This window comes from Salvia hispanica, chromosome 3 (genome assembly GCF_029641045.1).
Source record: "Salvia hispanica isolate PSC_SH4W2 chromosome 3, Shi_PSC_v1, whole genome shotgun sequence".
Classification (NCBI taxonomy): Eukaryota; Viridiplantae; Streptophyta; class Magnoliopsida; order Lamiales; family Lamiaceae; genus Salvia; species Salvia hispanica.
The window spans coordinates 18,955,259-18,968,150 of record NC_142694.1 but is presented as its reverse complement, the minus strand read 5'-3'; the positions used below and the strand labels follow the sequence as shown (position 1 = coordinate 18,968,150).

The 12,892-nt window shown below is 38.0% G+C and overlaps 1 long non-coding RNA gene and 1 pseudogene across 2 annotated transcripts; one reads left to right on the top strand and one right to left on the bottom strand.

The window, feature by feature from the left end:
* The first annotated feature begins 2,606 nt into the window (after positions 1-2,606).
* On the top strand, positions 2,607-3,761 carry LOC148930323 (uncharacterized). 2 transcript variants are annotated; one of them, XR_016136333.1, is made up of 3 exons: positions 2,607-2,864; positions 3,147-3,265; positions 3,484-3,761. It is a non-coding gene; the product is annotated as an uncharacterized LOC148930323 (long non-coding RNA). The 2 variants fall into 2 exon arrangements; XR_016136332.1 differs by having other exon boundaries at positions 3,474-3,761.
* A 56-nt stretch (positions 3,762-3,817) lies between these two features.
* Positions 3,818-6,334, bottom strand: LOC125211408 (G-type lectin S-receptor-like serine/threonine-protein kinase At2g19130 pseudogene; annotated as a pseudogene).
* Between the last annotated feature and the right edge of the window lie 6,558 nt (positions 6,335-12,892).

The following is a 12,892-nucleotide window of genomic DNA, read 5'->3' as shown; positions in this document are numbered from 1 at the left end:
CCGGGGGCAGGTCGTGGGATCCGCCGCTGCTGCCGCTGTAGTCGCCGCTATAGTTAAGTCGCTGCTTCTTCGGCCACCCAGCGTCGCACCCCGCCCGGAACTTCTCGGAGTCCTTCAACAACAAGAAGCACTCCCAGAAGGTGAACTCCTTATACTTTCCCTCCAAGGGGAACTGACTCGCGGCTATCCTCCGGGTGTCGTCCTCAGTCTGCCCACTTCTGAGCTGACGGAGGGCGTTGGCGTACAAATTCGCAAAACGGCCCACCGCGGCCCTGGTGCGCTCCCACCCCTTCCGGACCTCCTCGTTGCTGAAGTCCTTCCCGTGCGGGCAGTGCCTCTTATAGGCAGCTCTGATCTTCGCCCACATGTTGACGACCCGCTGGTTGTTCGCAACCAGTGGATCGTCGCACACCTCCAACCACCCCTTGGCCACCCCGGCGTACTCATCCTCCGTCCACTTCCTCCGGCCAGTGGCAGCGGGCTGCGATGACTCGCCGACCGCCTTGCCCTTCCCCTTCCCCCTCGTCTTCTTCTTCGGCGCGGCCGGCGTCGCTGGAACGGGAGTATCATCGTCCCCGAGATCGATCCCCATATCATGCAATGACAGAAGGTCATCGCCAGAGAACTGCGTCACCGGGGTCGACGTGTGAGACGAAGCCGTCAAAAAATCAAGCGAGGGCCGATATACCGCGTCCCCTCCCGGTGACCCCTGCACCCCCCCCCCCCCCCGGCATCCCGGGATGCATACCGTGCGGCATCCCCCCTGCCACATCATCCCCATCATCTGCTGCTGCATCTGGGGCATACCCCCCCACCCGGGCGCTGACTGCCCGCCGCTCCCCTGCCCGCCGCCCGGCATCCCCCACGGCATACCCCCCTGTTTCCCCCCCATCGCCCCCCCCGGCGCACCAGCCATCATCCCCATCATCTGATTCCAAGGGATGTTAAACCCCGGGCCCATCTGCCCCCATCCAGATCCCACGGGTACTGTGGGAGTCTGAGATCCGCTCGTCGCCGGACTGGACTCGTTGTTGTGATCCATCACTCGATGATGCTCTTGTACAGAAAGTTAGAGAGAGAGAAAACTCGTTAAAACAAGTGGTGCAAATGAAAATGAAACGAAAATCGCGTTTATATATGATTTTTTAAAAAAAATAAAAAAAAATTGAAAATCGGCGCTGGCCGATCGGGCCTCCACAATGGCGGCTAGCCGATCGGCTAGCGCTTCGGACAGCGACGAGCGATCGGCCAGCCCACGCCGATCCGCTCGCCGAAATCGCCCTCGCCGATTGCAATGGTTCGGCTAGCCGATCGGCTAGCGCGACGAATCGGCTAGCCGGTCGCTAGCCGACCATTGCGGATGCTCTAATAGCATATAATTGCAGAATTAAATCATTTTGGGGTCTTTCATCCCCTCGATCTTTGATTAAAAATTTAAAACCGTACTCGAATTTTACAAATACTATAAAAAATGAAAAATCTACAATTTTTGCATTTAAAAATAGGGTAAATTGCTTCTAAAATCATGAACTTTTACAATAATTTGGTTTTTCCTGTGAACTTTGAATGTTAGCATAAAAAATCATAAACTTTGTCTGGTTATGCAAATTTCCCAAACGACCCGACCCGGTAGTTTTCCTGCATAAACTTATCTTATGTGGCGGCAGTAAGCGTGACTAGGTAGCCGGAACACAAAACTAAGTCATTTTGTGTATGGCAAAAAAAAAATTAAAATTCCAAACAATCGGTAACTCCTCCACTCTCCTCATTTCACCTCACCCAAATCCCGTCGTCTTCCACCTCCACCATCATCTACCGCCGGCCGTCACCTCGGCGATTCGCCGTCGGAGAAGTACCGGAGAGTCTCCCCTCTCCGTTGTCTCCCTCGCCCGACGGAGATCCCAAACAGAAAAATCCCCAAAATCCCGTCGACGGAGCAGGTGTTGCCGGGATTTTGCTCCGGAGCAGGTGTTGGTAATTGCTACAAATAAGGTTCAATTGTGCCATGAATGACGTCGGAACCCTGCAGCAAACACAACAAGTTCTGCACCTTCTCCGCATCATTCCCCTTCAACAATCCAACACCCTCTCCAGATTCTATAATTTCGTCGGCAGCAACAGAACCGCAAATAAGTCTCCGAAGCCCTGATTTGCATCGGGAGTATCTGCAACACCATCAAATATAGAATCTTCATTATCAAATCCGCTAGATTCATTCAACCCACTGAAATCGTAGCAGAAAGAGAAGAAGGGGAGAAGCAGGTGTTGCGCCGGAGCGGCAGCGGCGCTAGAGTGAGGAAGGAGGAGATTATTTTTTTATTTATTAGGATTTGGGTAAATGAAGTGACTAGAATGGGAGTAAACATACCGTCTAAATCATCTTCCATGTCAGCATGAGTATAAATATCATCACACTGCTTAGCCGTAATACTCAGACTCGGGGAATTGGCACACGAGAGTAAAGTTTAATGCAACCTTTAAAGTTCACGAAAAAAACTAAACTTTTGTGAAATTTCATGATTTTAGAGACAATTTATCTTTAAAAATACAATAAAAATAATACTTTCAATAATTAAATATTGGCGCCACGATATCTGAAGCTCAATTCCAGCCGCGGAGCGTTTCGATGGAAAGCGGAATGATATTAGTCGACAGACCTGCGGCCGGAAGCCAGGCCTACTTCCTCACTCATCTCTCTCCTCCGCATCGTCGAAATCGGCTGTTGGCGTTCGCTCTCCCTTACCTCTTCTTCCTCACTCACCTCTCTCCTCCGCATCGTCGAAATCGGCAGTTGGCATTCGCTCTCCCTTACCTCTCCTTCGTCGAATTCGTGTTCAAGGAGATCGATGCTCAGCATCGTCCTGGTAAATTCGTTTTTACTGCTTTTCTTTTGTGATATATCAGCGAGATTTTGCTGCAATTATTTCGTTTTTACTGCTTTGATTTGTAAATTCTCGCTTAGAACTTGCATAGGTTGCGTTGTTTGGGGATCAGAATTTCCTTGCGATTGAATTTGCTGATTTACCTCTTTTGATTTTTTAAGAGCCTTATTGTGTTTCATTTTGCAAATATCTCGTAGGAGCTAGATTTTTTGACCTATTTTGGTTCATTCTAAATAGGCTCAGTTATGTGTACTTGTTTCGTAGGGAACGCTTCGCACTGGGGATTTTCGATGAGAATCGAATAGTTTTGCCACGGAAAATGGAAGGGCTATGTTGCTTGATGCTCAGTACTCGTTTTCTTCTCGTGAAGTAGCTTCCAACAGGTAGATATTGTATTCTTCTGAAATTTGATTCTTGTATTTTGTACTAGTTATTTTCGATCCGTTATGTAGTAAGTAAGACTTAAGCTGGCTATGGTATTTATGCTCCCTCTCACTATATTCTTAGACTTAACTTTGTTCTGTTCGTATAAGAAGTTCAGATGAGGAATCGACTGCCCTGATCAGGTGGGGTTGATTTATGATACTACAGATTGTTTCAGGTTTCAACATACTCATTACTATTTCTCAAGAAAGGAAGGAAATAAATCAGACGATGCGTGTGTAAAGTTAGTTGGTTTAGGCGTGGACGAGACAGTGAAAAAATTGTTAGAGAATGTCTGTTGTGCTAGCATTTATTGAATTGGAGCTAGAATAACAAGTATGGAGTCTTGTTCCGAATGATTGAAACTCATGGTACTGTATATCCAGCTAAGCTGTTTAGAAGGAACAATAAATATAGCTGTGTAACCAGTTGTTAATGAATGACCTCTTTATTCAAGTTATGCATTCTCCGAACATACTATTGAGATACATATTGAAAGTACTATGAAAACATTTAAAAAATGAAATATTTTATCTACAGAACTAATTAGCTGTTGTGGAGGAATCAATGAAGAAGACGATGTGTTCTGGTCTTGCAGCTAATAGGACTTTGAGACCCTGTGGAATCGGAGGCGAGCTCACAGCCACAACTCCCTCAAGAATCTGCACAACATGACTCATTGAAGGTCTCATGTGTTCATCGTCCTGAACACACCAGCAAGCGACTTTGCATATTGTCGACACCTCTTCTTCATCAGCATCTCCATTCAATGAAGGGTCCACAAGACCAGGTATGTCACCTCCGTTTACTGTCACACTCGCAGCCAATGAAGGGAAGAAGGTAGCATTATCATCAGCTGAAAACTCTGTGTTTCGCTTTCCTGATACAAGCTCAAATAGCAACATCCCATAGCTGTATACATCTGCTTTAGTTGTGATGGCAACTCCTGATAACCACTCAGGTGCAAGGTAACCTCTAGTTCCTCGCATTGTTGTCAGAACCCGGCTAAAATCACGACCAATGAGCTTTGCCAAGCCGAAATCTCCCACCTTGGGACAGAAGTCGGCATCAAGAAGAATGTTCTCCGGCTTTATATCACAGTGAATGATGCAGTCTCTGCACTTCTCGTGGAGGTACAATAGCCCTCTAGCTATTCCCAGCGCGATCTGATACCTCGTACTCCACTCCAAAACCTTAGACTCATCGGCTTTGAAGAGATGCAAATCTAAGGAACCATTTTGCAGGTACTCATAGACTAACAACTGCTTCTCGCCTTCACGACATAATCCAAGAAGCCTAACAAGATTCACATGTTGGATTGTGCCAATGGTGCCTACTTCTGCCCTGAACTGCTTCTCGCCTTGGTTAGCGCTCTCGAGTTTCTTCACAGCCACAACCGTTGAATTAGGTAAAGTTCCCCTATAAACCGATCCGAAACCCCCTCCACCCAACTTATCTGAAAAATTCTTAGTTGCGTTCTGCAAATCTTTGTATTTAAAGGCAACCAAAGAACCCTCCACTTTATTTATCCCAACACTTCGTATCCGCCTCTCCCACATTGCAGCCAAAACAGCTAACATGACCAAGACCACCACAGAGCAACCCACTGCAGCACCAATTATGACACCCTTATCACTCTTTTGGCCCCGGAACACTGAGGAATAAGCAGACAGTCTAATGTAGATAGTCCTCCCACTGCTATTTCCTTCACCAACCCATTGCAGATTCAATATGCCTCCATCCCAAAGTGAACATCCGCCTTCATCATATGCATAAGCCGTGCAAGAGCACTCACTTGAGCAGGCGGATTCACATTCGCCTCTGCTCTCGACCCTCAACAGTCGAGAGTACTGAGGCAACCCAATGCCAGGACTCATCATAAACTCATCTTTTCTCCTATCAGCATCCCCACACTCCAAAGCATCCTCTCTCACACAACCAGCAGAGAAATCATTCAACTCCCATTCATCTTCAAACCTATGCTTGAATCCCCTTAAACAACTACAGAATGGAAATGAGGGCTCAGTGCACACACCAAACTCTCCACAAAAATCAGGAACTTCACACTGTTGCGGCTTATACCAGTACACGTTCCAGCTATTTCCCACCCACAGTAGCTGCTTCACTTGCCCCGACACATCCATAATCAGCCTTGAGATAATTGATGGATCACGAACGGTGTACATGTAATAGCTCTCATTCTCATTGTCAACGTAGGTGAAATTGTCGCCAAACTTAAGAGCCGTCCTCATTTCGGGCACTCCACTAAAAAGCACACCATCCCAAGCTCCACTAGCCCAATACTGCTCACTATTATTCCTCCTTATTACATATTGGCTCTTATTCAGATCTGGCTCGAGTGTGAACAATCCAGCAGCAGGATCCTCTGAGTTTTTCCATGATGAAAGAATTTGGTTCTTTCTAGTAATCTTGTTATACCCAATTCTTGCACCAGGCATCCATGTATGAGAAGGGTTATTATAACTTTCCCATAAATTTAGTGCCGGAGATGAAGAATTCGAGCCTAACCCTTGTCTTAAAACCAAGTTCCCATCATCAAGAAGCACAGCAGATGCAGAACTTCTTGAATCTGTGGCACCTAAACCAGTTGTCCAAACCTCGATTTGGGATTCGTTTACAAGCATCAGATTACCATCTGATATCTTGAGTTGGGCAGAGTTCTTGTCTGAAATGGGAGCTTCTCTATTTGCAACCCAGATCACAGTTTTCTCAGTGATTTTTCTGTACCATATGCCTATGTAGTACTTGGAAGATTTACCTGGAGAGAAAAACCCGAGCTCGAAATTTCCACCTGAGGAAACGATGGTTTGATCACCAGAGAGAGTTTGGTTTGGTGAAAGGGTGTTAGCTGCATGGGACAAAAAATTGTTGTTACTGAAACATAGGATGATCAGCCCAAGAATCACCTTAGGATAGGTTCTCATGATCATGGCTGAGAGAGAGAGAGGTGTTGAAGGGTGAAATGGTGGGCAAAGTAGCTCAGCAGTTGGTAATCATTCAAAGTTGAACTTATAACTAACTAGTAGGAGTACTATAAAATACATGAAGTTGCTGATTAATAGTTGATCGAGTCAATATTCTTAGTATGAGCAGTCAAAAGTATATTCAAGTTGAGTTTGACTGTAACCATTTTTAACTAATATATCTGGTATATTCAAAGAGATGTATACATGGTAACCTTCGCGATCTTATCATTAAAAATACTTTTTTGTTATTACTTTGACTATTAAGATATTGCTGAATCATTTTCATTTTTTTTTATCGTGAAAACTTAATGAATGTAACTCCTTGCTTAATCTCTGGCCCGGCTACCATCTTTGCTTGTCGCACGTCAATGGTAGTGTGTCTTGGTTTGGTTGCCTCTGTTGGTAGTGAGGCTCTCTGCCAATGGCTGCCGTCGCACCTTCTCAGCAGCTGCACATCCGATTTGCGCTGACTGTCATCCGAGGCAGTGATGAATATAATATCCATTAAGTTCCTATTATCATATGAGTTCAATGATGTTGTTAGAGATTTTGATCCCTAACACATAGATAGACCTAATTATATAGAGTATCAATTGAAAAAAGAGAACATCGAGGCAAAAACCATATCATATGGCTGAAATTTAAAATCCTTAATATTTCTTTCACTCAATAAAATCATACAAACTGAAATGAAATGCTTTCTTCGATGGCAAAAAATGTACATTCAAAAGTCAACGGGCGCGTTAAAATGCTAACTTTTCTTAAATTGCTAACTTGCTAACTCATCAACGTAGAGTATTAAAAATGTCAACATGATCACATTAAAATGTCAACATATATCTGTATGTCATGTGTTGACATTTTAATAAATTGTGTTGACATTTAAATATTAATGTCATAATGTATTAAAATATCAACTCAAGTTTATGTTGACATTTCAGTATCATCGTGTTGACATTTTTAATACACTGTATTGATGAGTTAGCAAGTTAACAACTTAAGAAAAGTTAGCAACGGATCACACTCCCAAAAAGTCAAATAGTATGCATTTAGAAATTATTGAAATTAAAAAATGCAGATACTAAATGATCAAGATAAAAGTTATAGATCAAAACTTGCAAAAAAATTCCATTAGGATCCTCAAAAGGAAGGTATTTTCCTCAATTTGAGTATAAAATACATAATGTTGCAGACTAATAGTTGATCGAGTCAATATTCTTAACATGAGCAGTCAAAAGTGAGCATGTTCGTAATACGTGGAATACTATATTCAAGTTGAGATTTACTGTCACCATATCTTATTTATACACTCCTTTCTTGTTGATTTTAGATTAATGTGATAGGATAAATCTCATATCGCACTTTTATTTGAATGTTTGTGATAGAAATCCATGGATTTCATCCTAAAACCAATTAATGATAGGAGGAGAGGCCCATGAGACTTATATAGTGGATTAAGCTCTTTGTGTACACCGATGTGGAATATTGTTACATTCATTTTATGTTTAAATTGCAACAGTTTGAACAAAAATATACGTTCCTCTGTTGAGAAAGTAATGTTTAAACAAAAAATATTTGAGTCTCTTCATCCAACGCTTTGGCTCGCTCGTGTGTAATTTTTTTGGTTCTATTTTCTTGGTTGATGTGGTTTAGGGTTTGAGACAGTGATGATTTGTAGTACATCTTAGCCTCTTCTACCTACTCAGTTTGCATGTCTATTGTGGTGGTTCGCATGCTGGATTCCTTTTCTATGTTGTTGGCCGAATTTGGTTTGTGTCGTTCGAAATGAGGGAGTGATGATCCCAACTCCATATTTGAGCCTCATCTCCAAACTTTTAGCTAACTTATCAACAATTAACCATTTGCTTGTTTGGTAATGTTAAGATAACATAACATAAATACTATGTAAGATGGACTTTAAGATAAGAACTAACATACAAATTCAGATAAGAAATTAGTAATATTGTTTGGTAGGTTAGACAAAAATCAAGATTGATGTATAGATTAGATTTCTATCATTTTTGCCCTTGGCTGTGTTTGAGAACATGGAATTGGAGGTGTGGAATTGGAATTGGGACCTATTCCAAATCCAATGTTTGGTTCCACAAAAATATTTGGATTTGGAATTGAATTGCAATTCCACAATATAAATTTCATATCAAAAGTAGAAAATTGAAATTCTAAATAGTTATAAAATTACATATTTTCACTATATATCCACAACACATACTTCACACACTATATACATTTCACACACTTCACACACTACACTACTTTCACACACTACACGCATTTCACACACTGCACACATTTCACACGCACAACACACACTGCACACACTACACGTAGTTCACACACTTCACATACTACATGCATTTCACACACTACACACACACTACACACATTTCAAACACTTCACATACTACATTCATTTCATACACTACACGCATTTCACACACTACACAAATTTCCCAATTTCACACACTACACACACTTAACACATTTCACACACAATACACGCATTTCACACACTTCACACACTACACATTTCAAGCATCCGATTTTTGGAAAGAAAATTTCAGTTATTAGATTTTTTTTTCCGATCCGAACTGAACCGTATCGAAAAATTTAAATTTTTAAAAAGTTTAAACTAAACAAAATTGAAAAGCTGAACCAAATTTGAAATTATAGTTTGTGAATAGTGAGTGTGCGATGTGTGTATTTTGTTTAATATATGTATTTTGTGTGTAGTATGTGTATTTTGTGTATAGCGTGTAGTGTGTGCGTAAGTGTGTGCAGAGTGTGTGTATTGTGTGCAATGTGTATATTGTGTGCAGTGTGTGTATTTTGTGTATTGTGCGTATTTTGTGTATGGTATATGCGGCGTGTGTTATTTGTGTATAGTGTGTGTATATTGTGTGCAGTGTGTATTTTATGTATAGTGTGTGTAGTGTGTGGATCGTGTGTATTTTGTGTATGGTATGTGCGGTGTGTGTATTGTGTGTTTGTAATATGTGTAGTGTGTGTATAGCGTGTGTATAGTGTGCATTGTGTGAAGTGAGTATTTTGTGTGTCAGTGTATAGTATGTGTATTTTGTGTGAAGTGTGTGTGTGTGTGTATTTTATGTATATTGTGTGTGCTTTTCTTCAAATTCAATTCCATATCAATTAGTACTTCATTTTACCAAACATGGGATTTGAAATTGAATTGGATTCCTATAAATTCCAATTCTGTGTACAAAACGGGGCCTAATAGTACGAATTTAATCATGCAATTTTGTTTTGCTAATTAGAAGTAATTTATTTAAATTGCTAATATGGTGAACTAATTACTCAGTTTAACTAATTACCATGAATTTATTTCTTTCTAGGTTTCATATTCTCTTCTCTCCGTCAACTTTCTTTTTCTTTTACCCCTCCTCTTTTTTTGTTTTCTGCACTATCATCTCTTATGCAGGGACAGAGATCGCAAAGGCTAAGCTGCTGCTCTAACGGGGGCTTGATCGGTGCCGTCCTATAGTGATTTTGTGCTTTATTTTTTAGAGACAAAAAGCTTGAGAAAGAAGATGATGCAGGAGAAATAGAGGAGGAGAGAGAGTGAGGGAACTGAAATGAGGGTGTTGAAAACGAAATATAATGGGACTTGGATCCCCTGCTGTGGCAAAATGCACAGCAGAGGATGCAGACTAAAGCCACTCATTTATGCATAAAAAAAATAATCTAACTTAATAAAAATCAATAAAGAGATATGATCTATACAACATCCCTTGCTGTGCATTTTGCCATATCAGGGGATCCAATTTCAATATAATGACCTCGGTAACAAAAGGATACTGACATTTAAATCCATTTCTTCTTTTGTGTGATTATTAGTGTAGGAATATTTTACTAATGATTGTTATTCTTGAAAAATGTTTCAAAATAAATTACCAATTTACCATACGGAGTATTTAACATTTTACTATTATTTTAATATTTATAGGAGTAACATATTATATCAATCAATTTTTTTATTAATATTTTGTAATTTCATTATTTTTATTTGTATAGTAACATTATTGATTAATATTTTGTATTATTCATCTCATATTTTATTTTTGGTCTATCCAAATACATATTTATTTATTATTTATTATTAATTTTGATAAATAGATTTCAATTCTGCTCATATTGTATAAAATTACTAATATATAAAATGACTCATATTCCATTAATATTTTCTTTTTTACCTTTTTAATATTATTATAAATGAGTCAAAGTAATCACAAGGTAATACTATTAGGAAAGCATCCCATATTTTAGCGTATTTATTATAAAATTTTAGCACCGGCTCATTTCGATTCCTAATTCCGTTCCTACTCTCATGCATCAAGCTCTGTCCGCTAAGCTTATTCATAGGTTTAAATTCATCCACCTAATCTAAAAGATATGCATTGCTCCTCACACGTGTACTATCATATTTCCATGTATATGTAGGCTAAAGTTTGATCTAATCATAAATTACGTCCCATATATGTACCAATAATATAATATAGTATACAATTAAAATGAAAGCATTACATTACATTAGAAGAATAATAAATAAAACAACTACACTCGTGTACACAGTACACTCTAATCTAGCTATGTAAATGGTACCTGATCTTTTACTTTCGCACATAAATGGTATCTGATCTTTATTTTATATCGTTTTTGGACTTTGGTACCTTGTAACAAAAATAACCCCATGTACCAAATATGTAATTTTTAAGTTATTGAGGATATTTTTGGAAATTTCAATTAAATAGTACCAATTATGTGATTATTTTGTCTTCCTTTCTTATTTCTTTTTTAGTTTCTTCTTAATTCTTTTTTCTTCCTTTCTTCTTTTTTTTAGTATTTTATATTTCTTTCTTCTCTCTTTTTTTTCTCCTTAGTTTATACTCCATTTCTTCTTCTTTCTTTTTTCTTTTATCTTCTTTTTCTTCTTTCATTTTTAGTTTTTTATACATACATCAATTGCATTCATAATATAAATCAACAACAAAATGTCTAATTAAATTAATTATTTAAAATAATTAAATCAATTGAATAATTTTTATTAAATTACTTTATACTCATTTTAAGATTGAAGCACCTAACTAAAAATATTCAACTCTTTATATCATTATGAATACAATTCACAATTATTATTACATAATATTATATGATTCATAATTTATATAATTATACTATATTTATTTATTAAGTACTACTAGTTTTAAGTATTATAACAATAATATTTTTATAATAATTAAATATAATTATAACTATAATTATAATTAACTATATTTGAATGATATTAAAAATAAATTAATTATTATTTATAACATCAAAATAATAATATTAATATTGATTAATAATAATAGTATAAAGAGTGAGGAGAATGAAATAAGATATTACAATATCACTTTTAGTACTAATTTTATGTATACCTAAAATATCCTTTATGACATAAATGAGAAATTGTATTTGTTTAGAGGGCATTTTGGGAAGAAAATCGCATCGGGTACCAAAAATGTGATTTATAGGTACCAAAAGCGATATAAAATAAATATCAGGTACTATTTGCGTGCGAAAGTGAAAGATCAGGTACCATTTATGTAGTTCACTCTAATCTAAATCCACACACACGCATACTTATATATATATACGCTCACAGCTACACTAATTTCACACAATTAATTAAAACGCTATTTTGACATAATTCATTTATTTTTCATAATGCAAAGTACAATATAAAATAATAGCGATAAAAATATATAAAAAACAATGCATGTTTCGGGTTAGGGATGTCGCATCGTCAGCGCCGCCACCCATTCTGCCGGAAAATTCTTACCACCTACAGTGGGTCTATACATAAAACTACGTCGTTTTAGCTGTAGAAAACAACGTCGTTTTATGAATTTCCGGCGATCTCCATGTCAGCTTTTAGGCTTGCCACGTACGCTATATAATCATCTGGAAAACTGCAGGGTCGAGTCAAATGGGAAATGCTAGTAACCTGGTAAAGTTCGTGACATTATATGTGTGACATCCCTAACCCGAAATATACATTATTTTGCATATTAGCATATTTTATTGTCATTGCACATTATATTGTCCTTTTTACTATAGAAATATTAAGTGTGTCATAGAGGAGGTATCAGTTGATAAGATGATAGTTGGATATATTTATAGAGAATTTTGAATCTAGAATATTTTTAAATAAATATAATTATATATTATGTGTGAAACATATATTTTTGTCTTAGTATAGTAAAATTAAATGTGCATGTTAATTACGTGTGTGTGTGACATTATATATATGTGCAAACTTGTATCTAATGCATGGAAATTAAGTGTAGTTACGTAATAAAAGAAAGTTGATATGTATATATGTTGTTTTATTCTAATACATAACTTTTAAATATTATATATGAATATGTGTAGGCCACTTGTGTGTATATAGAAATGATAAAAACATCACAAGTGTAAGCTAAGAAATACGTGTCGTGTATACACATATCAATATTTTTGATTAGTCTAATGTCGGTTTAATTTTAAAATTTCCACCGATCCTATGAATATATATATGCACGT